At 51.5% G+C, this 24,706-nt stretch overlaps 1 pseudogene; it reads left to right on the forward strand.

Moving 5' to 3' along the window:
• The first annotated feature begins 23,448 nt into the window (after positions 1 to 23,448).
• LOC102425220 lies at positions 23,449 to 24,157 on the forward strand (annotated as a pseudogene).
• Positions 24,158 to 24,706: the final 549 nt, after the last annotated feature.

Genomic DNA, 24,706 nt, shown 5'->3' on the forward strand with positions numbered 1-24,706 from the left:
GGTCTCGCGTTCCTCATAGGTCCCGTAGGGTTTCCCCTCAAAGAATTCCTCCAGGACCCGCAGCTGTTGTGCGCTGAACACCGTGCGAGGCCGCCGCTGGCGCCACAGCCGCGTCCTCTTCCTCGGGGGGCTTGGGGACAACCGGGAGCCGGTGGGAAACCCTGGGTCTTGCATCCTGGATGCTCCTGGGCCCTCTGCGCTTGAAGCTCTGGCCAACAGCCCTGCGAGTGCCGCCTTAAATACCTGGGAGGCACTCGCCACCCAGCGGTCCCAACCAATGGGGCTCGAGGCAGCGCTGCCCTCAGGCCCCGCCCCTTGTGCAGGTATGTGCGTGCGTGCGTGCGTGCGTGGGTGCATGCCTGCTTTTTCGCGCGCCGGTGCGTAGGGGCGGGGTGGGGTGGGGGTGGGGCGGGCGGGGCCATCAGGGAGCCGCAATCATTGATTAGTCCTTTGACCGAGCAGCTGCCCGCACCACGTGCCTGTCCTAGGGCCTGCAGACATAGGTGGCCAGACAGCCGTGGCCTTGCCCTCAAGAGGACTCGGTAGTGTGCTGTTCCCGAGGGGGCTTTGATTAGAATCCATGTGAGAGACGATGACCTGCGTGATGGAAGGCCAAAGGAAACCACACTGTGAGATCTCCTTGCTAGATTCAGCTCGCCATCTGAACTGCCTCTTCCCGTGTCAGGGTGGCTTCTCCCCTAACTGGACATGATTTCTGCTTCCTGGGAGCACGTGGGTCTCCACGGCAGTTGACGGCCCTGACGTCCACAAGGGATAACCCAACCGATTCCTTGGTTTGTAAATTGGGACTGGAGGCCCCCTGCTCCATGATTTCTAAAAGAAAAACAGGGTGTGTAACGAACCAAAAAAAAAAAGTGTCTAGAACTCGGTCTCCTGGCCCCACTTAGCAGAGACATAGAATGATGTCCCACCAAGATTTTCCCGTGAGAGCCCTTGATATGCCCGAATGACCTTGCCTGAGCTGGGTCGTGCTCTGCAGTGGCATCTAGCACCTGAGGTAGAAGATCTTGGTTGCGTCATCACTGGATTGTGTTGAAGAAAACATAGACAGAGGGAGCTGCCATGTTTCCAAGCAGCCATTGGGGAAAGGGCTGTGTGAACCTGAATGTATGTGTTCAAAACCGCATAAGGAAAACTAACACACCAACACTTTGCTTCTTTCGCAACACATTTTATTGTTCAAGTATCTGCAAGCATTGCTGTTCTGAAAGATGAATTTCTTACAAAATTCTACATTCAAAGTTGCCAGATCACCCTAGCTTCCCGCAATGGATGTCACAGTTCTATAAACAACTTTCTTTTCCACAGACATTTCATTACTTGCTGAGCTGTGTGTTGAAGGGCTCTTTACAAGTGTTCACACAGGCAGATGCACAAACACACACACTCACACACAGCTTTTCTAATATAAAACAACTAAGTATGTGTGTTTCCATTTGGGATTGCTGTATCCTTGGTGTGGGATATTTTAGGTTGTGTAAGAAGTGATTAGCGAATGCCTCCCTTTCAGACACAGTGGTTTTTACACTGTGAATGATTACGTACATGACCAGTGTTGTTTGGTGAATAAAAGGTTTCACCTGATTTTACCCTGCATCATTTCACTTGAGTGAATAATGTGTAAAGCAGTCTTGGTCTTTCATGATTCCCTCTCCTTCGTTGAGTTCCGTCATGTTTTCTAAGGGAAGGACCATGACTATGTGGAGGATTTTCCACATAGCTGACATGCCTAGGGCTCTTCTCCCGTGTAGGAACTCTGGTGTCTGATGAGCTTCGCATGTTGACTGAAGGCGGTCCCACACTGACCGCATTCACATGGATTCTCTCTGCTGTGTGTTATGTGGGAACGTGTCGTCAGCTCAGACTTTTGACGGAAAGCCTTCCCACACATGGGACATACATGTGGTTTCTGCCCCGTGTGCATTCTCCGGTGCCGGTTCAGGCCAGAGCTTTGACTAGTGGCATTCATAGCATTGCTTGCCAGGATGGACTCAATCCTGCTTTTCTGGGGTAAGATCTTTGATTGAGAGCTCTGTCACATAGGGGGCATTCATGTGGTTACTCTCCATTGTGGATGGCCTCATGCTGTCGAAGGAAAGAACTCTGACTGAAGGCTTTCCCACACTCAGCGCACTCATAAGGCTTCTCTCCGTTGTGCATTGCATTGTGGTTTCTAAGCCCAGATCGTTGCAGAAAGCCTTTCTCTCGTAGATGACATTCACATGGTTTCTCTCTAGGGTGCGTCATGTTCTGCCTTCTGAGTTTGAAAACATTCCTGAAGGGTATCCCACGGTCACACTGTGGTGTGCATGTCATTGTGTCTACTAAGGCATTCCCCTAGTCCAGGTGACTTTCCTCACTGTTGGCTGACATCTTGTTTCTTTCTTACGTGAACTGAGGAATGTGGAGACACGGCTGATCTATGAGTAACTTCATCACTCCTATCAGCCCTTGGCACCCTTCTTCTAGAAGCTGTGGAGAGCTCTAATTCTCACGGCATGGCGGGGGCAGAGGTAGGATTCTGGACATGTTCTGAAGTCGTCCAGGTCACCGAGTGCTCCTCAGATGGGGTTGGGGTGGGCATGGACTGAGGGATTCTGAGAGGGGAAGTGAGGCTGCCGAAGGACCACAAGGGAGGGGCACCTGTGGAGGGTGTTCAATGATGCCGCAAGAAGGGGGTGAATCCTCCGAATCCAGGGAATGCGCTGGGAAAAGCACCAGGAAGCCGCGAGTCGCAGATGTGCACACTCCGAAAGTTCGCCCAGTCCTGCGGGCGCCAGAGCACGCTGCCAGGAGGAGCGTGGAGGCTGGGCTGGGTCCTTGGGAAGGTTGTGGGCAGCAGCTCTCCAGTGGGTCCCGCACCAGCAGCAGCTATTGCGCTCCCAGCGCTGTGTACCCGCAGCGAGGTCACGTGCGCCCTAATGGGCTCGGCCTGGACCAGGGACACAGCAGCCCAGGCCCGCCGCCACGCGCATGTGCAGTGGCCACCGAAGGGTGTTGGCGGGAGGGGGGCGGGGTGCAGAGCCCAGGCCACCTCCCCAGGGTGGATGCTTAGAGGTTCCCCGACTCTGCAGGCGAGCAACTGGCGGCGGAGACGCACTGACTGGCGCTCCTCGCACCCGCGTGGGCGCACACCCTGGTCCCCTCTGGTCCCGCGGCATCTGCAGGACTTGGCGGGGACACACTCCCTGGGAGATCCAGTAACTGGAAGAGGTCCACGTCGCTGTCACCCACAAAGTCGTACCAGGGCCTGGGGGAGGAGAAGGGCTCCTCCAAGAAGCAATCGGCTGAGAGCAGGTCTGTGAAATCAGGGACTGAAGAGAAATTCCCGGCGTTGTCGGGGCCCTGAGGCGAGAGTGTGGCCTCGGATGGAGCTCGAGTTGGACTTGGAGTTGTACTTGGAGCTGGAGTTGGAGCTGGATCTAGAGCTGGAGTTGGGGAGCTGGAGCTGAAGAAGGAGTTGGATCTAGATCTGGAGCTGCATCTGGAGTTGGATCTGGATCTGGGGCTAGAGCTGGAGCTGGAGCTGGAGCTGGAACTGGAGCACGTGCAGCGGTGACCGTGCCCTGGATGCCTGGCGCAGTGTCGGAGCAGGCCTGGCTGTAGCTGGAGGCGCTGGGATCTGCTGCTGGGAAGACTTGGAAGGGCCTGTGCGGAGGGAGGCTGCCGAAACCAAGGCCCCCTTGGTGTACGGGGGCGACAGGGAGCGCAGGGCTGGTGGGGAGCACAGGGCCAGCGAGGAGCACAAAGCCGGCCGGGAGCAAAGGACCCGCCGGGAGCACAGGACCAGCCGGGAACACAGGGCCAGCAGGGAGCCCAGGGCCTGCTGGGTGCACAGAGCCGGCTGGAAACACAGGACCCGCCGGGAGCACAGGACCGGCCGGGAACACAGGGCCAGCGGGGAGCCCAGGGCCTGCGGGGAGCACAGGGCCGGCTGGGAACACAGGACCCGCCGGGAACACAGGACCGGCCGGGGACACAGGGCCAGCGGGGAGCCCAGGGCCTGCGGGGAGCCCTGTGCCGGCTGGGAACACAGGGCCAGTGGGGAACACTGGCTCCTCAGGGCGCACAGGAATGGTGGGCAGCACAGGGCTGGCAGGGAGCAAAGGGCCCTCCTGGGACGCAGGGCCTGCAGGCGAGGGCACAGGCGCTGGCTGAGGGGCGCAGACTGCCAGTTGCTGGGGCGGAGCCTGGGCTCCCTGGCCTTGCTGCTTGTGCAGTCGCTGCAACCTTTGCTCTTTGGCCCTGCGGTTCTTGAGCCACACCCTCACTTGGGCCTCCTGCAGGTTCAGCCTGGCCGCCAGGGTCTCGCGTTCCTCATAGATCCCGTAGGGTTTCCCCTCAAAGAATTCCTCCAGGACCCGCAGCTGTTGTGCGCTGAACACCGTGCGAGGCCGCCGCTGGCGCCACAGCCGCGTCCTCTTCCTCGGGGGGCTTGGGGACAACCGGGAGCCGGTGGGAAACCCTGGGTCTTGCATCCTGGATGCTCCTGGGCCCTCTGCGCTTGAAGCTCTGGCCAACAGCCCTGCGAGTGCCGCCTTAAATACCTGGGAGGCACTCGCCACCCAGCGGTCCCAACCAATGGGGCTCGAGGCAGCGCTGCCCTCAGGCCCCGCCCCTTGTGCAGGTGTGTGCGTGCGTGCGTGCGTGCGTGCGTGCATGCCTGCTTTTTCGCGCGCCGGTGCGTAGGGGCGGGGTGGGGTGGGGTGGGGGTGGGGCGGGCGGGGCCATCAGGGAGCCGCAATCATTGATTAGTCCTTTGACCGAGCAGCTGCCCGCACCACGTGCCTGTCCTAGGGCCTGGCAGACATAGGTGGCCAGACAGCCGTGGCCTTGCCCTCAAGAGGACTCGGTAGTGTGCTGTTCCCGAGGGGGCTTTGATTAGAATCCATGTGAGAGACGATGACCTGCGTGATGGAAGGCCAAAGGAAACCACACTGTGAGATCTCCTTGCTAGATTCAGCTCGCCATCTGAACTGCCTCTTCCCGTGTCAGGGTGGCTTCTCCCCTAACTGGACATGATTTCTGCTTCCTGGGAGCACGTGGGTCTCCACGGCAGTTAACGGCCCTGACGTCCACAAGGGATAACCCAACCGATTCCTTGGTTTGTAAATTGGGACTGGAGGCCCCCTGCTCCATGATTTCTAAAAGAAAAACAGGGTGTGTAACGAACCAAAAAAAAAAAGTGTCTAGAACTCGGTCTCCTGGCCCCACTTAGCAGAGACATAGAATGATGTCCCACCAAGATTTTCCCGTGAGAGCCCTTGATATGCCCGAATGACCTTGCCTGAGCTGGGTCGTGCTCTGCAGTGGCATCTAGCACCTGAGGTAGAAGATCTTGGTTGCGTCATCACTGGATTGTGTTGAAGAAAACATAGACAGAGGGAGCTGCCATGTTTCCAAGCAGCCATTGGGGAAAGGGCTGTGTGAACCTGAATGTATGTGTTCAAAACCGCATAAGGAAAACTAACACACCAACACTTTGCTTCTTTCGCAACACATTTTATTGTTCAAGTATCTGCAAGCATTGCTGTTCTGAAAGATGAATTTCTTACAAAATTCTACATTCAAAGTTGCCAGATCACCCTAGCTTCCCGCAATGGATGTCACAGTTCTATAAACAACTTTCTTTTCCACAGACATTTCATTACTTGCTGAGCTGTGTGTTGAAGGGCTCTTTACAAGTGTTCACACAGGCAGATGCACAAACACACACACTCACACACAGCACACATATATGTTTCTAATATAAAAACAACTAAGTATGTGTGTTTCCATTTGGGATTGCTGTATCCTTGGTGTGGGATATTTTAGGTTGTGTAAGAAGTGATTAGCGAATGCCTCCCTTTCAGACACAGTGGTTTTTACACTGTGAATGATTACGTACATGACCAGTGTTGTTTGGTGAATAAAAGGTTTCACCTGATTTTACCCTGCATCATTTCACTTGAGTGAATAATGTGTAAAGCAGTCTTGGTCTTTCATGATTCCCTCTCCTTCGTTGAGTTCCGTCATGTTTTCTAAGGGAAGGACCATGACTATGTGGAGGATTTTCCACATAGCTGACATGCCTAGGGCTCTTCTCCCGTGTAGGAACTCTGGTGTCTGATGAGATTTGCATGTTGACTGAAGGCGGTCCCACACTGACCGCATTCACATGGATTGTCTCTGCTGTGTGTTATGTGGGAACGTGTCGTCAGCTCAGACTTTTGACGGAAAGCCTTCCCACACATGGGACATACATGTGGTTTCTGCCCCGTGTGCATTTTCCGGTGCCGGTTCAGGCCAGAGCTTTGACTAGTGGCATTCATAGCATTGCTTGCCAGGATGGACTCAATCCTGCTTTTCTGGGGTAAGATCTTTGATTGAGAGCTCTGTCACATAGGGGACATTCATGTGGTTACTCTCCTGTGTGGATGGCCTCATGCTGTCGAAGGAAAGAACTCTGACTGAAGGCTTTCCCACACTCAGCGCACTCATAAGGCTTCTCTCCGTTGTGCATTGCATTGTGGTTTCTAAGCCCAGATCGTTGCAGAAAGCCTTTCTCTCGTAGATGACATTCACATGGTTTCTCTCTAGGGTGCGTCATGTTCTGCCTTCTGAGTTTGAAAACATTCCTGAAGGGTATCCCACGGTCACACTGTGGTGTGCATGTCATTGTGTCTACCAGGGCATTCCTCTAGTCCAGGTGACTTTCCGCACTGTTGGCTGACATCTGGTTTCTTTCTTACGTGAACTGAGGAATGTGGAGACACGGCTGATCTATGAGTAACTTCATCACTCCTATCAGCCCTTGGCACCCTTCTTCTAGAAGCTGTGGATAGCTCGAATTCTCACGGCATGGCGGGGGCAGGGGTAGGGTTCTGGACATCTTCTGAAGTCGTCCAGGTCAGGGTGGGCTCCTCGGATGGGGTCGGGGTGGACATGGACTGAGGGATTCTGAGAGGGGCACTGAGGCTGCCGAAGGACCACGAGGGAGGGGCACTTTTGGAGGGTGAATTCCTAAGGGCTTTTAGTGCCCTTAGGGTGGGGATGACCTTGCCTGTGAGAGAGGGATTAGGCAGGGACCTACAGGTGGAGCCCAAACTACAGTCATTTCAAAGAACATCAGACTCCACTCTCCTCTCAGGGACCTGAGCTTTGCGGCACAACCATGATGCCAAACATGATCTGACATGATCAGAAATGACACCCAATCACAAGCACGACATATTGTGCAGAATTTTATTAGTATGGGATAAAAAGTATATGCAGCGGAATTTAATAAATCATTTCATACAGCATAATACATAAAATCAAATAAGTAAAATAACCTACCCCCCCCCCACCAACAAGACGTGATGCGTCTTCCCGGTGTTCAATGATGCCGCGAGAAGGGGGTGAATCCTCCGAGTCCAGGGAATGCGCTGGGAAAAGCACCAGGAAGCCGCGAGTCGCAGATGTGCACACTCTGAAAGTCCGCCCAGTCCTGCGGGCGCCAGAGCACGCTGCCAGGAGGAGCGTGGAGGCTGGGCTGGGTCCTTGGGAAGGTTGTGGGCAGCAGCTCTCCAGTGAGTCCCGCACCAGCAGCAGCTATTGCGCTCCCAGCGCTGTGTACCCGCAGCGAGGTCACGTGCGCCCTAATGGGCTTGGCCTGGACCAGGGACACAGCAGCCCAGGCCCGCCGCCACGCGCATGTGCAGTGGCCACCGAAGGGTGTTGGCGGGAGGGGGGCGGGGTGCAGAGCCCAGGCCACCTCCCCAGGGTGGATGCTTAGAGGTTCGCCGACTCTGCAGGCGAGCAACTGGCGGCGGAGACGCACTGACTGGCGCTCCTCGCACCCGCGTGGGCGCACACCCTGGTCCCCTCTGGTCCCGCGGCATCTGCAGGACTTGGCGGGGACACACTCCCTGGGAGATCCAGTAACTGGAAGAGGTCCACGTCGCTGTCACCCACAAAGTCGTACCAGGGCCTGGGGGAGGAGAAGGGCTCCTCCGAGGAGCAATAGGGTGAGAGCAGTTCTGTGAATCAGGTTCTGGAGAGAAATTCCCGGCTTCGTCGGGGCTTGAGGCTAGACTGTGGCCTGGGATGGCGCCAGAGCAGGAGCGGGAGCAGGTGCAGCGGGGACCATGCCCTGGACGCCTTGCTCAGGGCTGCAGCAGGCCAGGCTGTAGCTGGAGCGGCTGGAATCTGCTGCTGGGAAGACTTGCAAGGGTCTGTGCTGAGGGAGGCTGCCGAAAGCCTGGCCCCCGTGGTTCACAGGGGCTGCGGGAGAGCAGGGCTGGTGGGGAGCACAGGGCCAGCGAGGAACACAAATCCAGCGGGGAGCACAGGACCCGCCCGGAGCACAGGACTGGCCGGGAACACAGGGCCAGCGGGGAGCCCAGGGCCTGCGGGGAGCACTGAGCCGACTGGGAACACAGGGCCTGCGGGGAACACTGGCTCCTCAGGGCGCACAGGAATGGCGGGCAGCACAGGGCTGGCAGGGAGCACAGGGTCCTCCTGAAATGCAGGGCCCGCATGCGCAGGCGCGGGTGCAGGCGCGGGCTGAGGGGCGCAGACTATGGGTTCCTGGGGCGCAGAATGGGCTCCCTGTTCTTGCTGGCTGCCTTGTCCCTGCAGCCTGCGGTCTTTGGCCCTGCGGTTTTTGAGCCACACCTGGGGAGAGATGCTTCAGTGAGCAAGTGTAAGATGGGAGAAGCTCGACCCATCCGTCTGCGCCCAGGGCTGAGTGGGCTCTGGGAAGGACTGGCCTCACCCTCTCCCTCCGCCCCCAGTCCCAACTGTCAGCCTCGGGTTGGGGTGGGTTCCAAAGAGGGCATGGGTTGGATGGTGAGCAGCGGGCAGTGGGAGCGAGATTGGTTATTCCCGGGGTTGGTGTGGGCATGGGGGCCGTACCTGCACTTGGGACTCCTGCAGGCTCAGCCTGGCCACCATGGTCTCGTGTTCCTCATAGGTCCCGTAGGGTTTCCTCTCAAAGAATTCCTCCAGGACCCGCAGCTGTTGTGCGCTGAACAAGGTGCGCCGCCGCAGCCGCGTCCTCTTCCTCGGGGCGCTCGGGGACAGCCGGGAGCCTGGCAGAAGGGGACAGCGAGGTCAGAGGAGCTCCAAGGACTGTCCGCATTCCACCAGGCCTGGGCCACAACACACCCATGTGAGCAGGTGTCGGCCCCGCGCCCGATGCCCGGGGACCGCGCTGGTGCCTGAGAGCGTGGCCTGTGCTGCAGCGGCCCTGATCCGGCACCTGCCCGCCCCAGCCACCGGCCTCTGTAGAGTGAATAATGTGTAAAGAATTGTTGGTCTTTCATGATTCCCTCTCCTTTGTTGAGTTTTGTCATGTTCTCTAAGGGAAGAACCATGACTGGAGGATTTTCCACATAGCTGACATGCCTAGGGCTCTTCTCCCGTGTAGGAACTCTGGTGTCTGATGAGATTCGCATGTTGACTGAAGGTGTTCCCACACTGACCACATTCACATGGATTCTCTCTGCTGTGTGTTATGTTGTAACGTGTCAGCTCAGACTTTTGATGGAAAGCCTTTCCACACATGGGACATACATGTGGTTTCTGCCCCATGTGCATTCTCTGGTCCTGGTTCTGGCCAGAGCTTTGACTAGTGACAAGTGACTAGTGACATTCATAGCATTTCTTCACCGGATGGACTCAATCCTGCTTTTCTGAGATAAGATCTTTGGTTGAGAGCTCTGTCACATAGGGGACATTCATGTGGTTACTCTCCTGTGTGGATGGCCTCATGCTGTCACAAATCTTCCTGAGGGAGGCAGCAGGGCTGGGCTGCAGTGGGCTCTCAGGACACCAGGGGGCGCTCAAGTCCAGCAAACCCAGGACCCAGCTCAGAGGCTGTCCCTGGAGGGATTGTGAGGGCTTCCTATTGGGGTCAATGCTTTCTTCCCTCCTGTTGTCCCTTCGGCACTTCCTGCTTCCTTCGTTGTGGCTTTAATTAGATTCTGTGCAGGCAAAAAAGTAGGAAGTGGCTGAGTTTCAGATCTGGTCGACTTCTCATCTGTGCCCTTCCAGTCACCATGTCCCTGATGGTCGCTTTCTGGGTTGACAAGAAAAAGGGATGCCTGTCCCCCTCACTGAGACCTATGTGCCCCAGCCTCCACACAGTGCTGAGCAGGGTTTGGGGATTCCAGGCCCCAAACCTCACCTGGGCGTCTTCTGCCCCTCGCTATGTTCATGGAGGAGCCCTTTGGGGCAGTTAGCCACAAGCCTCTCACTGACTTGGATGTACAAGGTGGGTTAGGATCATACGTTGTGGGCACTGCCACTGTGTGAGCCTCAGAGCAGTACCCAGCTCTCAGGGTGTCCTGGGATGGAGGCAGGAAAGAGGCCCAGTGATGGGGCCTGTCACAGCCCTGCTGGGCCCTGTACCCCGTGGGTCTCTAAACATAGTCTTGCTGCACATGTCCCAACACCTGTACCGCTTCCCCTAGAGAATCACCGGGATCCTGAGAAGCTGCTGAAGGAGACTTGGTCCCCACCCACCTCTGCTGTCCCTCCAGGCTCTGCAGACACAACACCATCCTCACCCTCCGTTCTCTGCCACCCGCATTCTCACCCCAACAGGCCTGCACAGGACATCCCATAGGGCTGGGCTCTGCCCACTCCTTCCAACCCTGGTAGGTTTTGCCTTAAATACACCCTCACATGCCCTCATGCCCATCTGCTGTGCCAGTCCCTCCCTGAGATGCCGGGGCCAGGGCCACTCAGGCAGCTTCAGCCACCCTGCAGTACCCACGTGCAGTGCCCACGTGTGATATCAGGCTGTGGGGGCCCCACCTGTGTCAGGAGTAGACACAGCTGAGCACTGACCTCAGAGCACTTCCAGTAGCTCACACCTGTGCTGAGGGAACCTCCAGGGGAGGCCGTGAGCTGCAGAGCATCGTGGTGGACAAGCCAGTGACCACTGAGGTCAGAGGGCTGTCAGGGAACAGCTGGTGCCTGGTCACCTATAATGTTGCCAACATCCCACTGACCAGAGCCCAGGTATACAGGGAGCTCTGTGAATCCTAAAAGTGTAGGAACAGCCTGGCCAGCATGGCTCAGTGGTTGAGCATTGACTTCTGAACCAGGAGGTCACTGTTCCATTCAGTCAGGGCACATGCCCTGGTTGTGGGACACAACCCCAGTGTGGAGTGGGCAGGAGGCAGCCAATCAATGATTCTCTCTCTCATCATTGATATTTCTATCTCTCTCTCTCTCCCTCACACTTCCTCTCTGATATCAATTAAAAAATAATTAAATAAATAAATGAAAATATTGCAGGTTTGATTCGCAGTATGGGCATAAATGGGAGGTAACTGATCAGTATTTCTCTCTCACACCAATGTTTCTCCATTTCCTTCTCTCTCTGTCCTTTCCTTTCCCTCTAAAAATCAATGAACACATCCTCAGGTGAGGACAAAGGAAAGAAGATCCAGCCTGACTCATGTCGCTCAGCGGTTGAGTGTCGACCCAGGACCCAAGAAGTTACTGGTTCAATTCCCAGTGAGGGCTCATGATGGGGTTGCTGTCTACATCTCCAGTGGGGGCCATGCTGGAGACAGCCAATCCATGATTGTCTCTCGTGGATGTTTCTATCTCTCTATGCCTCTCCCTTCTCTCTTTCTAAAAATCAAGAAAATTATATTTTTGAAAAAAGATCTATATATCTATAATTATATCTATCTATATCTATATCTATATCTATATCTATATCTACATCTACCAATATCCCTGGAAGAAGAGGCACATTGATTTTATCCCTAAGGTGTCACTGATTGCTCCCACATCCTACTTCCTGACCACCTCCTGCAGCACATCTCCTGCTATGGAAGAAGAGGTCCCTGGGCACAATGACCAGGACCCCAAGGAGGGCCTGATTCTCTGAGGGCACAGTCAGCACCTCCTTCCAGGAGAAGCCCCAGAGACCTGGGCCTCCCCTCACCTCTTGCCCTTTGTATGTGCAGACACCTCTCACATGCACATGGCCACCAGACACACACACAGTTGGCACCCACTTAAATTCAGGGCCTCCTCACCCTGGAGAATACTTTCTGGGAGACAAGGATCTCACCTGCAAGAGGATGAATCCCATGTGGTTCTTTCTCTTCCTGCTGCCAGCTCCCAGATATGAGTGACTCAAGGAGACATTGCCATTTTAAGGAGGCCATTGGGGACGTCGTTGGGCAGTGACCAGAGAAACGTTATTGCAGCCCCAGCAACCAATAGCCTTGGCTGTGCTAACAAAGGGGCAGTCTTCTGTCAGGAGTTTCTGTTGGATAAAACACACAAAGGCTTTAATCTCCTAGAAAGGAACCTGGTAGAACTGCTCTGTATTTTGAATTTCTAGAGGTTAGGATAATAACAACGTATAAAATGAAAAATACATGAAGTAAGACTAACACTAAAGGTTAAACATAAGTGAACTTAAAGATGTATAATGGAAGCTTTCCTAAATGGAACACCGAATTAGTTTTCTAAAAATTAGTCAAGGGTCAGGAATATAAGAGACAATAAAAGTCAAATATATGTACATGTAATTAGAATCCCATAAAGAGGAGAGAGGGGGCACCAAGTAAAATGTTTGAAGAAATTATGGCAAATAGTTGCTCAGAATTTGACATATACTATGAAGAGATCTAAGAACACCAATATACCCCAAGAAGAATTAAAATAAACAACATTAAATCAAGGCACAATAAAGTCAAACTGGTGAAAAAGATAAAATGCCTAAGGGCAGCAAGGAAAAATCCACACATAATTCAACGAACAAGATTAATAGAAACATCAATGGTCACATGATTAAACTACCAAAACCAGAAGTCAATGGAGTTATGACTCTAAAGAGCTGAAGGAGCATTGAAGGAACATCAACGTAGAATTCTAAACTAATGAAAATATATGTCAAAACTGGATGAAAATGAAATTGCAAAATATCAAATTTTCTGAGATGCAGCTGGAGCAGGCTTAGAGGGAAATGTATAGCATTAAATGCTTATGTTAGAAAGGAATAAAGATCTTTAAAACAATAACTTGTGCCTCCACTTTTAAAAATTGGAAAATGATGAGAACCAATTTGGAGGCATAGGTAAATGCATGTTCTTGCTGCCTCCCACAACCACATGGAATGTACAACTAAAATAGAGAACAACCATCATTCCTGACTAGGGAGGTAAAGAAGAAAGCACATCAAGACTAGTAGGAAGGGAGGGGTGGGGTACACACTAGTCCTACACTCACATGTGCCGTGTTTTTATTTGGGAGAGATATCTCAGCTGTGGAGGCCTCCTGTGAGAAGCAAAGGGCCCCAGCCCCACACTAGACCTTGAACCGAGGGTTCCAGAGCTTGAAAAAGAAGTCCTCATAACTTCAGGTTCCAAAACCAGAAATGATTATCTTTGAGTGACATCGAGGCAGCTGGAGACCCAGGCTGTACCTCTTAAAGGGCCAGCACAGGAACTTACAGAGTGTTGCTTCCTCTGAGCTCCAGCCATAAGTGGTGAAATTGGGGGATCCTGAGACATACAGGAAATACCTGGTTTGTCTGGCATCATGGCAGAAACTTGTTGTGGCTTTCTCCCAGACAGGGCTGCTCACAGGAGTCATTGTTTCTGTGCTGGAACCTCCCCCATTGCATAGCTGCCTGGATGCCATATCTGAGGTTCCATCAGTGTGGCTCACACAGTTTGCTCTGCCCTGGTGATTCCCTGATAATCTACCCCATCCAAATTGCAGCCCCATCCAAACTGTTACCAGCAGCCTTTCCATTTGAATGGCTTATCCTGGCTCAAGTTTCAGACTCTCCTAAAATCTCTGAAACATGAAGCAGCTAGCATCAGCATGCCGCAAAACTATCAATAAGTGGCCCAAGATCCAGCACTAGTGCCAGTCTGCCATGCTTCACAACTTGTACTTGCCTGGGCACTTCCAAGCCCAATACAATAACAGTCATCTGCAGATCAGTAGGACACAGAGGATTAGGGGTGGCAAAGGAAGAAAAGAAGAAGAAGCCCTAACCGGTTTGGCTCAGTGAATAGAGCTTCGGTCTGCAGACTGAAGGGTCCCAGGTTCGATTCTGGTCAAGGACATGTACCTTGGTTGCGGGCACATCCCCAGTAGGGGGCATGCAAGAGGCAGCTGATCGATGTTTCTCTCTCATCGATATTTCTAACTCTCTATCCCTCTCCCTTCCTCTCTGTAAAAAAACAATAAAATATATTTTAAAAAGATAAGAAGGAGGAGGGGGAGGAGGAGGAGGAGGAGGAGGAGGAGGAGGAGGAGAAAAAGAAAAAGAACAACACATGAACAAAGCCCTAGCCAGTTTTGCTCAGTGGATAGACTGTAGGGCTGCTGACTGAAGGGTTCCAGGTTTGTTTCTGGTCAGGGGCACATTCCCAAGTTGCTGGCTCAATCCCCATTGGGGTACATGCAGAATGTGGCTGATCAGTGATTCTCTGTTATCATTGATGTCTCTCTCTCTCTCTCTCTCTCTCTCTCTCTCTCTCTTCCTCTGTGAAATCAATAAGAAAATAAAAAATTAAAAAAATAATAGCAATACATACATATCTATCAACAATTGAATCTAAGAACCAAAATAAATGAACAAAGTATCTAATGAACAAAATAAACCAATGAATAAAATAGAAGTGGAGGCATGGAAACATATGACAGACTGACGAGTCTCAGAGAGAAGAGGGAGGAGACTGTGGAAAGAGATTAACCAAATAACTTATATGCATATGCATTACCTATGGACCCAAATAGGAGGGTGATGAAAACCTAGGACTGGGCATGAATGTGGTGGAGGGGTGATATGGGCGGAGAGGGGGAATATTAGTAATAGTCTCAACAGTAAAGATTTTTTTAAAAAAATTAGAAAAGGAAGATCAAAATCACCTAAAATCAAGCAAAAGAAAAGAAAAATAAAGATGAAAAGAGATTAAAGAAATCAAAACAGAAAAATGGTAGAGAAAAATGAATGGTGCCAAAAGCTGAATCTTTGGGAGAAAAAAATCAATAAAACTAACTCAATGCTAACAAGACTGGCAAAAGACAAATGACCAATATCAGAAATTAATTAGGAGATATGAACACATTCCCCAGTGCATTCTTATGAGACTGGCATTCTTTATGTACTCAGTAAAAAGAAATGGTAAACTACTGACCAAAATCTCTTGTTAACATATTTATTAAAATCCTCAACAAAATATTAGCCAACCCTACCAGCAATATAAGAAAACCATACTACATCATGACAAAGTAGGAATTATCCCAACAACTCAAAGCTAATTCAGTATTTTTCACCAACCAATGTAATCCAACAAGTCAACTGTGTAAAGAAGAAAATTCACATGGTCATAAAAACTGATATAGAAAAGTGTGTGACAAAGCACAGCATTCATTCATGATAAAAACGCTTAGGGAACTTGGCATGAAAGGGCACTTCCTCAATCTGATCATGGGACTTCAGTAGCTAAAATCATACTCGATTGTGGGAAGGGAAATGATTCCCCCTCAGATGGGGACAAAGTCAAGAAGGTCCTCTTACCACTTCTATTCAACATTGTACTTGACGTTTAACAAGTGAAATAAGACAAGAAAGATGCATAGACATTCAAATGTGAATGGAGATACCAGGTGTCCCTACTGATGCGTGACATAGTTATATATGAAGAAAAATCAAAGGAATCGACATCAAAATCACCGCTCAATACACAAAAATGGATCTATTTGGAGGCTTATCATAACTGCAGTGGTGTTGCCTGTGGGGGGGTTGTCAAAGCAGCAGAAAAGGGGACGGAACTGAGTTCTTGTGGGAAACCATCCACAGAAACACAGCTTTTCACAGAGGTGCAGCCTCAGGAGGAACTTGGCAGCACCACTTGTCACCCAGAGTTCACCCTAAATCCCCTGGTGACTGGAGGGGCCACATGTGTTTGCTCATTGACCTGATCCCAGGGAACATGAGACCTCCAGCCTCTTTAGGACAGGAAGTAGGTTTGCACCTGGGAGCCAGGAGCCCCCTGAAGTCTGGCTGCCCCCTGCCTCCCACAGAAGTGGGGAGAGGGTGCCCCTAGTGGTCACACTTCAGAGATCATTCCAAGGTCCTCAGAAAACACACTGGGGTGTAAAGCTGGGAAGGTGCTCAGTGAGCTTTTAAACTGACATTGAAACTTACATGCATGTTGAAGGTGCTCTATCCTGGCACCTGGGAAAACTGACTTTTCCCTAATTTAGGTTCGTGTTTCCCTCAACCTCATGGGGCCTGACCAAATGGCTTCAGGTGGGTCCCCCACAGCGAAGCCCAGCATCAGCCTGCAGGAGAGGGGGTCTGAGTGGTTCTTCCTCATTAATTCTCTGGAGAGAGGTTCCAGCCCAGCTCCCAATGCACCCCTGTACCCTGGCACCTGGGGCTGCCCTTCTGGGGGCCTCTCCATCCTCCCAGCAACACTGACAAACCCCAAGTCTGTTGGTCCATCTGGCAGGACCCTGGCTGCCTGCATACTGTGCTGGGGCCTCACAGTGTTAACCAGACATGGTGGGAGGGCCTCTAGCCCGTGGGGCTCAGTGCATAGAGCATGAGCCCTGGTTCAATTCCTATCAAGGGCACGGGCCTCAGTTGCAACCTGGATCCGTGCCTGCAGGAGGCAACTACTCAATGTGCCCCAATAACTCTCTGCCTTGCTCGCTCCCTTCCACTTTGTCTAAAAATAAGTGGGAAAATATCTTTGGGTGAGGATGAACAAAACTAAATACATAAATAAAGGAATCTTATTTTAAAAAAAGGCAAGAAATTATAAGACGAAACCCTGTCTTAGTACCAAGCCCAGGGAGGACTGTGTGCATGTTCCCCTAGGAATGATGATGGAGCTCAGACACAGCTCAGTTTTTGAATAAAGAATGACAGTGGCCTCACACGGTGGGTGTGGACATGGTGTGAAGCCTTTTGCTGAAAAAGCGTGTTGTTTCTCTGGGTCACACCCACGTCAGGGCTCCTGACCATGTGTTATCACTTTCCGTGGGCAGAGCCTGGGGGTCAGGTTTGAGGTTGATCCTTAGGTGCTTTCTCTCTGTGTTTTTCCCTGCAGGGGGTGGTGGTTGTTGTTTTTCTTTCCAGATGCATTTTCCCGCTGGTTGGTGCCTATATATCAAGTCGTGTCCGGGTCTGTTTTCCAGATTCTTTAGGATTTCCCATGTGAATAATCACGACAATAGAAAAGATGCTTCCTCTCTGCGGGCCCCGTGCACCTTGAGGAGAAAACAGGAGGCACTGGGGCGGCCCCTGCGGGTCACATCCCAGACCCCGCCCACCAGGATCCACAACCAGTTCCCAAAGCAGCCCCTGGGCCCTGGGAACCCCTAGGGCAGGTCTTCAGGCCACACTCCCTGTGCCCAGCGTGAGGCACCTCATCAGGAGGCAAAATGCAAGCCCAGGACTATGTCCTTCCCCTGTGGGTCCCCTGGTCTGAGGATGCACTCACCTGTGCCCTCTGCTCCCGGGATCCCCAGCTGCCCAGCTCTGGGGGCCACATGGTGTGTGTCTAAGCCACAAGCACCTGGCATTTGACCCCAGAACACAGGTGGCAGGGCCTCTGTCTCTTCAATGATTTGTCCTTGTTACCGAGAGGGATGCTGGTGTGTCAATGGCCCACAGTGCTGGTGGAATGAATGAATGAATGAATGAAGTCCAATCAATTAATGTGGGTGAACAGGCTCTGGAATTGGGGTTAGGTCCACAACACCCACACCCACAGGCCCATGTATGAGCACCCTTGTCTGTGGCCCCTGCCTTGGGTCCCACTTGCCCAAGGACCTGGCTCTGGAGAAATCTGGCTGCAGAACTGGGTCTGTGCCTCAGTGGGCCGTGCACACCCGGGGCCTTATATCAGAGAGCGATGCTCAGGCAAATGCCAGGCGTGGCTTCCTGTGTAAATACAGCTTCCACTGGGGCTGCAGAGCCTGCTGAGTCTGGCTGACCCAGGGACATGGCTGTCTCCTTCCTCGTCTTCCTTCCCGTGCTGGGGCTCCCCTGGGGTCAGTGTCTGGGTATGTGGGGGTTCGCAGCCGTGTTCACAGAGACGTGGACTGATGAACCTTGTTGCTTCCTTCTGTCCCAGGTGTCCTGTCCCAGGTGCAGCTGCAGGAGTCGGGCTCCTCAGTGGTGCAGCCCTCGCAGACCCTGTCGCAGACCCTGTCCCTCACCTGTGCCATCTCTGGGGACAGTGTTTCTGGGTCCGGCAGCCCCCAGGGAAAGGGCTCCAGTGGCTGGGAAGGACCTACTTCAGTTCCAAGTGGTACAGAGAGTACGCGCCATCTCTCCAAAGTCGGTTAGTCATCGACCCAAACACGTCCAAAAACCAGTTCTCCCTGCAGCTGAGGTCTATGACCACCGAGGACACAGCGGTGTATTACTGTGTAAGACAACACAACACAGTGAGGGGAAGTCAGTGTGAGCCCAGACACAAACCTCCCAGAGGGAGACAGCAGGGATGGGCTGCAGGGAGCTTCGAGAACACCAGGGGGCGCTGAGGACCAATACAGGCCCAGGACCAGGAGCAGATGCAGAGTTAAGCAAAGATAACATTTCCTGCTCTGTCTTAAAATAGTTTTGCTCCGAGCAACAGAGCTCACAGAAAGCCCTATTCTATGTCTAGGTTTAGGGATTGTATTTATGATCATAAAAGGGGCTCTGTCTTTATTCTGACATAATCCAGGGACTGAAAGGAACCTCCCAGGAGGCTCTGATCACACATTCCAACCTTGGCAGTCCTGGGGATGGGCCCACCCCAGGCCTATAACTTCTTTGCTAAAAGGCTCATCTTTCCCTTGAGCAACCCTGTACATTGCTCCTGTGCATCTGGGTTAACACACCTTTGACATCAGCATGACCACCCTCAGGAGAGCACCTCCTGGTAACTGTCCTGTCACCCAGTCCCTGCTTCGCTCTCTCCCTCCTCCGTGTCACCTTCCTCACCTTCCCGCCTTAACTTCAAATGCACAAACACAACTGCAAATGGTTGTTCTCCATGCACTTGAGGTCTTGCTCCCCAACAGTTGTTAGTCTGGCTCTAATAAAAGCTTGTAAAACATTCTCTCCATTTTTGGACCTTTCTTTCATTAATATGTTGTTTTTTCTTTATTTACAACATACGTTCATACCTGCTTCTTTGCCGTGTGGAGAGGGAAGTGCACACAATTATTAAAAACGTGCTACCGTGGCAGGATGAGGTCTAAAGAGTTCCCGTGTGTTGGAGGGAAAACAAATTTGCTGTTGGTTGTCATGGACATCAGGTTCCCTTCCTTAGGAATGAGGCCTCACCAGCTGTGCCCGTCTACAGCTGTGACACATTTACAGGTTCTCCTTGGTGGCTGAATTGGCATAAAACCCACAATGTAAGTGAACCACATTGACGTAGTTGACATACGCACGTCCAAACCTGTGGAGAGTTTTTAAGAGTTGATCTGAGCCAAATCTAGGAGAGTGGCAAGGAAACAGGATCTCAGATGCCCCTGAGAATGCCAGTGTCAGAGTTGCTCTCACAGCTTCTCTGACACGTTTGGGATTGAGGAGGAGGGAAGGAAGGCTGCATGGAGTTGGGAGGAAGCAGGCGGGGGTTGGATCACAGGCACTTAACAAGAGTGCTCTCCTGAGGGCAGTTAGGGCTTCTTTTAAAGGAGTATTGACCTTGATGCTCAAGAACTATGGGCAGGACTGGCTTTAGGCAAAGAGAAGCCTTTTACTAAAAAGTTAAGGCCTGGGGCTAACTCCCCCGTAATGGCCCAGTTAGGGGGTTCTGACCAGATCACCCTGAAAGGTGACTGTCAGTCCCTGGGCATGTGTCTACCTTGTTTCTTCCACAAAGTACACAGTCAGTGGCTGTTAGGTTTAATGTAAGGTTTAATCTGAGATGTAAGATTTAATCTGACCAAAGCCAATAAATTGACCAAGACAAGCAGGGTAAGAGCGAAATATCGCGTTTATTGGAAGCTCTCGGGTGAGGTCCCACGGTCTGGGGGTGCAGGCCGGGGGAGTCACACCCGCCTATGCCTGGCAGAGATTTTTTATGCTGCTGTTGGACCAATGAGGCTTATCTGAGGTAGCTTGTGGCGGGTGATTGATGAGCGGGAAGTTGGTGCAGCTGCACCCTGGCCATCTTGAGAAGTCTCCGGTGGTTATTTACTGGCCATCAGCACAACAGGATGCTTTGGTGGGTCCCAGGATGGCAGCTATTGTCCAGCAGGATGTGGCTCGGCAGTTCTGGGTTGTTTTGTCCAACTCAGCTGGTGGGATCAGGAGAGACCCTATTTTCCCAGCCCCAGACCTTACACTGGCGTGTGGCACTTTTGCTGTGCTGAGCGGCCATCACCTCCTGTGCCCACTTCCACAGCATTTTGATTGCAGCCCGGAGAAGCCCAGCCCCCATTGCACACTGACTCCCACCCCCTCCTCCTCTCAGCCCAGAAAACCCCTCATCTCTGTGTTTCTTTTAAACAGGACCCAGCGTCTCTGAACCAGCAGCCTGGGAAGGTGCGAGCTGGGTCTGAGGCTGAGCAGAGAGCAGGGATTTGGGATGAGGCAGCCGCCCTGCACACCTCATCCATCAGCACGGTGTGGGCGGCTAATGCAGTTCATGGATGAGCCTTGCTTAGTGCAGCTGTGCAATGGGCTCATAATGTGTCCACAGGGCAGGTCTCCCCTCTCCACACCAGGGCCGTGGTTTCCCTCTGGAACCAGCACTCGGCCCCCTGGTTTTGGGGTAGGTGACCTCGCTCAGACCTGGGGTGGGCATGGTCTCCTCTTGGGGCAAAGCGAGTGGGGGGAGTGGGGGTCTCACCCCCAGCGAGTCCAGCTGAACTGGCCGGGGCCTGTGCTGCATGGGGCAGAGGGAGAGGCTGTGGGACGGGGCTGCCCCCAAAAGAAGAGCTGAGGACTGACCTGCAGGTGGCCCCTCTGCCACGGAGAAGGGAGGGGCTCACCTGCCCCCAAGGATGACTCGGTGCCTCAATTTTTACCCAGGGTTTTGCCTCCAAAAGCCAACGTGTTAATTTTTTTATTTTTTTATTCTCATCCAAGGATATTTTTTCAATTACTTTTCAGAGAGAGAATGGAAGAGAGGAGCGGGGGTGGGGGGTTGGGGGGGAGGGAGAGAAACATTGAAGTGAGAGAGGCACATGCATTGGTTGCTTCCTCAATGACCCTGACTGGGGCCAGGAGTGAACCGGCAACCTTGACTGGAAATTGAACCTGAGACCATGTGATGCCCCGGCCAATGTATAAGCCACTGGGCAACACCAGCCAGGGCTCCATTTGTAAATGACAGAACTTCTCCCAATTTGAGAGGATGGGAAAACAGGACCTTTGCACATGAACAGAAGGGAAGTTAAGTGAAATCTGTGGTTTTGGAAAGGCAGTTACAAGCTGTGACAGGGACAGCAGTTTACACACTGAGGCTGTGGCCACAGCATCCACCCGGCCTCTCCTGCCGTGTCACATGTACACCCTCGAGTTTTGTGGAAGATCTGAATGGGAAAAACAACAAAGAGAATCTTTCAGTCTCAAAATTAAAGCATCATCCAATGCAAGTTCTTATTCCCAACCCCCAGAAAGGCAACATGGCTCACGGCGGGTGAAGGAGAGGGAGAGGAAATCCCATCCACGCACCCCTGGGTCCTCATCAAAACCTCAAGGATGGAGGACTCTCAATCCTGGAAGCTGCCCCCAAAGGAATAGGGTCAGTGTGACTGGGTCTCAGGAAAGGAGGGAGGGAGGGTGGGTCAGGACAGGAAACCTTGTGGCCAGCATCCTTGAGTCCTTTCCCATCTGGGGTCGCCCCGAGGATAACAAGGTCAGCCATGCAGCCCAGGGTCCCAGCTGCACCCTTATATCCCGACCTCATGCAAATGGGGCTCTCCTCCTGCTCAGAAAAGAAGGCCCTGCCACGCATGCTGGGGACACAGGACCCCAGCGGCTCCACCATGGACTTGGTGACATCTGCATCTTCCTTCTGATCATTTTTCAAGGTCATTCTCAGGAGAGGGGAGCACTGAGACCTGTGCCTGTGCCTGTTTTTGCTTCCGTGTGATTCTAAGTCCACCTTGTGTCTCTGTGTTTGCAGGTGTCCAGTGTGAGGTGCAGCTGGTGGAGTCTGGGGGAGGCTTGGTGCAGCCTGGCAGGTTTCTGAGACTCTCCTGTGCAGCCTCAGGATACACCTTCAGTAGCTACTGGATGGGCTGGGTCTGCCAGGCTCCATGCAAGGGGCTGGAGTGGGTCTCACTCATTACTGGTAATGGTGGTAGAACATACTATGCCAACACTGCCAAGGTCCGATTCACCATCTCCAGGGACAACACCAAGAACATGCTGTATCTGCAAATGAACAGCCTGACAGCCGAGGATATGGCTGTGTATTACTGTGCAAGACACACAATGAGGGGAAGTCAGTGTGAGCACAGACACAAACCTCCCTGAGGGAGGCAGCAGGGCTGGGCTGCAAGGGGCGCTAGGACACTAGGGGGCGCTCAGGGCCAGCAGGGGACACTCAGAACTACTGGACTGACTAAACTCAGGACTCACTAAACTCAAGAATGCAGCCCCAGATGCCCCCTCTCACCACTCCTGTTCGACATAGTACTGGAAGTATTAGCCATTGCAATTAGACAAGAAGAAGAAATAAAAGGCATCCAAATTGGAAAAGAAGAAGTAAAACTGTCCTTATTTGCAGATGACATGATATTATACATAAAAAACCCTAAAGACTCCTTAAAAAAACTATTAGACTTAATAAATGAATTTGGCAATGTAGCAGGATACAAAATTAACGCCAAGAAATCTATGGCATTTCTATACATCAATAGTGAACTCACAGAAAGAGAGACTAAAAATAATCCCATTTACCATCGCACCAAAAAAAATTAAGATACCTAGGAATAAACTTAACTAAAGAGGTGAAAGACCTCTACCCAGAAAACTACAGGACGTTGAAAAAAGAGATTGAGGAAGACATAAACATGTTCTTGGATTGGTAGAATCAACATCATTAAAATGTCCATACTACCCAAAGCAATCTATAAAATCAACGCACTTCCCATTAAAATACCAATGGCATATTTCACAGACCTAGAACGAACTCTCCAAAAATTCATCTGGAATAAAAAACGACCCCGAATAGCTGCAGTGATCCTGAGAAAGAACAAAGTAGGTGGGATCTCAATACCAGATATCAAGCTGTATTACAAAGCCACTGTTCTCAAAACTGCCTGGTACTGGCACAATAACAGACATATAGATCAATGGAATAGAATAGAGAGCCCAGAAATCAACCCGAACCAATATGCTCAATTAATATTTGACAAAGGAGGCAAGAACATACAATGCAGTCAAGATAGTCTCTTCAATAAATGGTGTTAGCTCCTCCTTCTCTTTTAATTCTTGATTAAATAGCTTCCCCTTTAATGGCTTTTGCAGGGGAAGTTGCACCTCCTAGGTCCTGCCAGCAGCAGCTCTGCCCAGCATGACAGCTGCCCGGTGCCTGCTGGTGAGGGCAGCCAGCCTTAGCTTCTTGCTCCTGCTTTCCTTCTGGCCGGACCCAGGTGTGGGAGCTAAGGAGCTGAAGTTTGTGACACTGGATTTTAGGCATGGAGACCGGAGTCCCATTGAAACCTTTCCTAATGATCCCATTAAAGAAACCTCCTGGGCACAAGAATTTGGCCAACTCATTCAGTTGGGCATGGAGCAGCATTATGAACTTTGAGAGTATATAAGGAAAAGATATGGAAACTTCTTGAATGAGTCCTATAAACATCAACAGGTTTATGTTCACAGCACAGACATTGACCGGACGTTGATGAGTGCCACGACAAACCTTGCAGCCCTGTTTCCCCCCGAGGTATTAGCCTCTGGAATCCCAACCTGCCCTGCCAGCCCATCCCAGTGCACACAGTCCCTCTTGTGGAAGATCGGTTGCTATTCCTGCCTTTCAGGAACTGCCCTCATTTTCAAGAACTAGAGAGCGAGACTTTGAAATAGGAGGAATTCCAGAAGAGGCTGCAGCCTTACAAGGATTTTATGGAAACGTTGCCAAAATTGTCAGGATACCATGGCAAGGACCTTTTCGGAATTTGGAGTAAAGTCTATGACCCTAAAATAAAATAAAAAAATGGTGTTGGGAAAATTGGACAGATACATGCAAAAAAATGAAATTAAACCACCAACTTACACCACACACAAAAATAAACTCAAAATGGATAAAGAACTTAAATGTATGACAGGAAACCATAAAAATACTAGAAGAATCCAAAGGCAACAAAATCTCAGACATATGCTGAAGCAATTTCTTCACCGATACAGCTCCTAGGGCATTGGAAACTAAAGAGAAAATAAACAAATGGGACTACATCAAAATAAAAAGCTTCTGCACAGCAAAAGAAACCATCAACAAAACAACAAGAAAGCCCACTGCATGGGAGAACATATTTGCCAATGTTATCACTGATAAGGGTTTAATCTCCAACATTTATAGGGAACTCATGCAACTTAACAAAAGGAAGATAAACAATCCAATAAAAAATGGGCAAGGGACCTAAATAGACACTTTTCAAAGGATGACATTCAAAAAGCCAAGAGACATATGAAAACATGCTCAAAGTCACTAATCATCCGTGTCATACAAATCAAAACAACAATGAGGTGCCATCTCACACC

This window comes from Myotis lucifugus, unplaced genomic scaffold (genome assembly GCF_000147115.1).
Source record: "Myotis lucifugus unplaced genomic scaffold, Myoluc2.0 scaffold_763, whole genome shotgun sequence".
NCBI lineage: Eukaryota > Metazoa > Chordata > Mammalia > Chiroptera > Vespertilionidae > Myotis > Myotis lucifugus.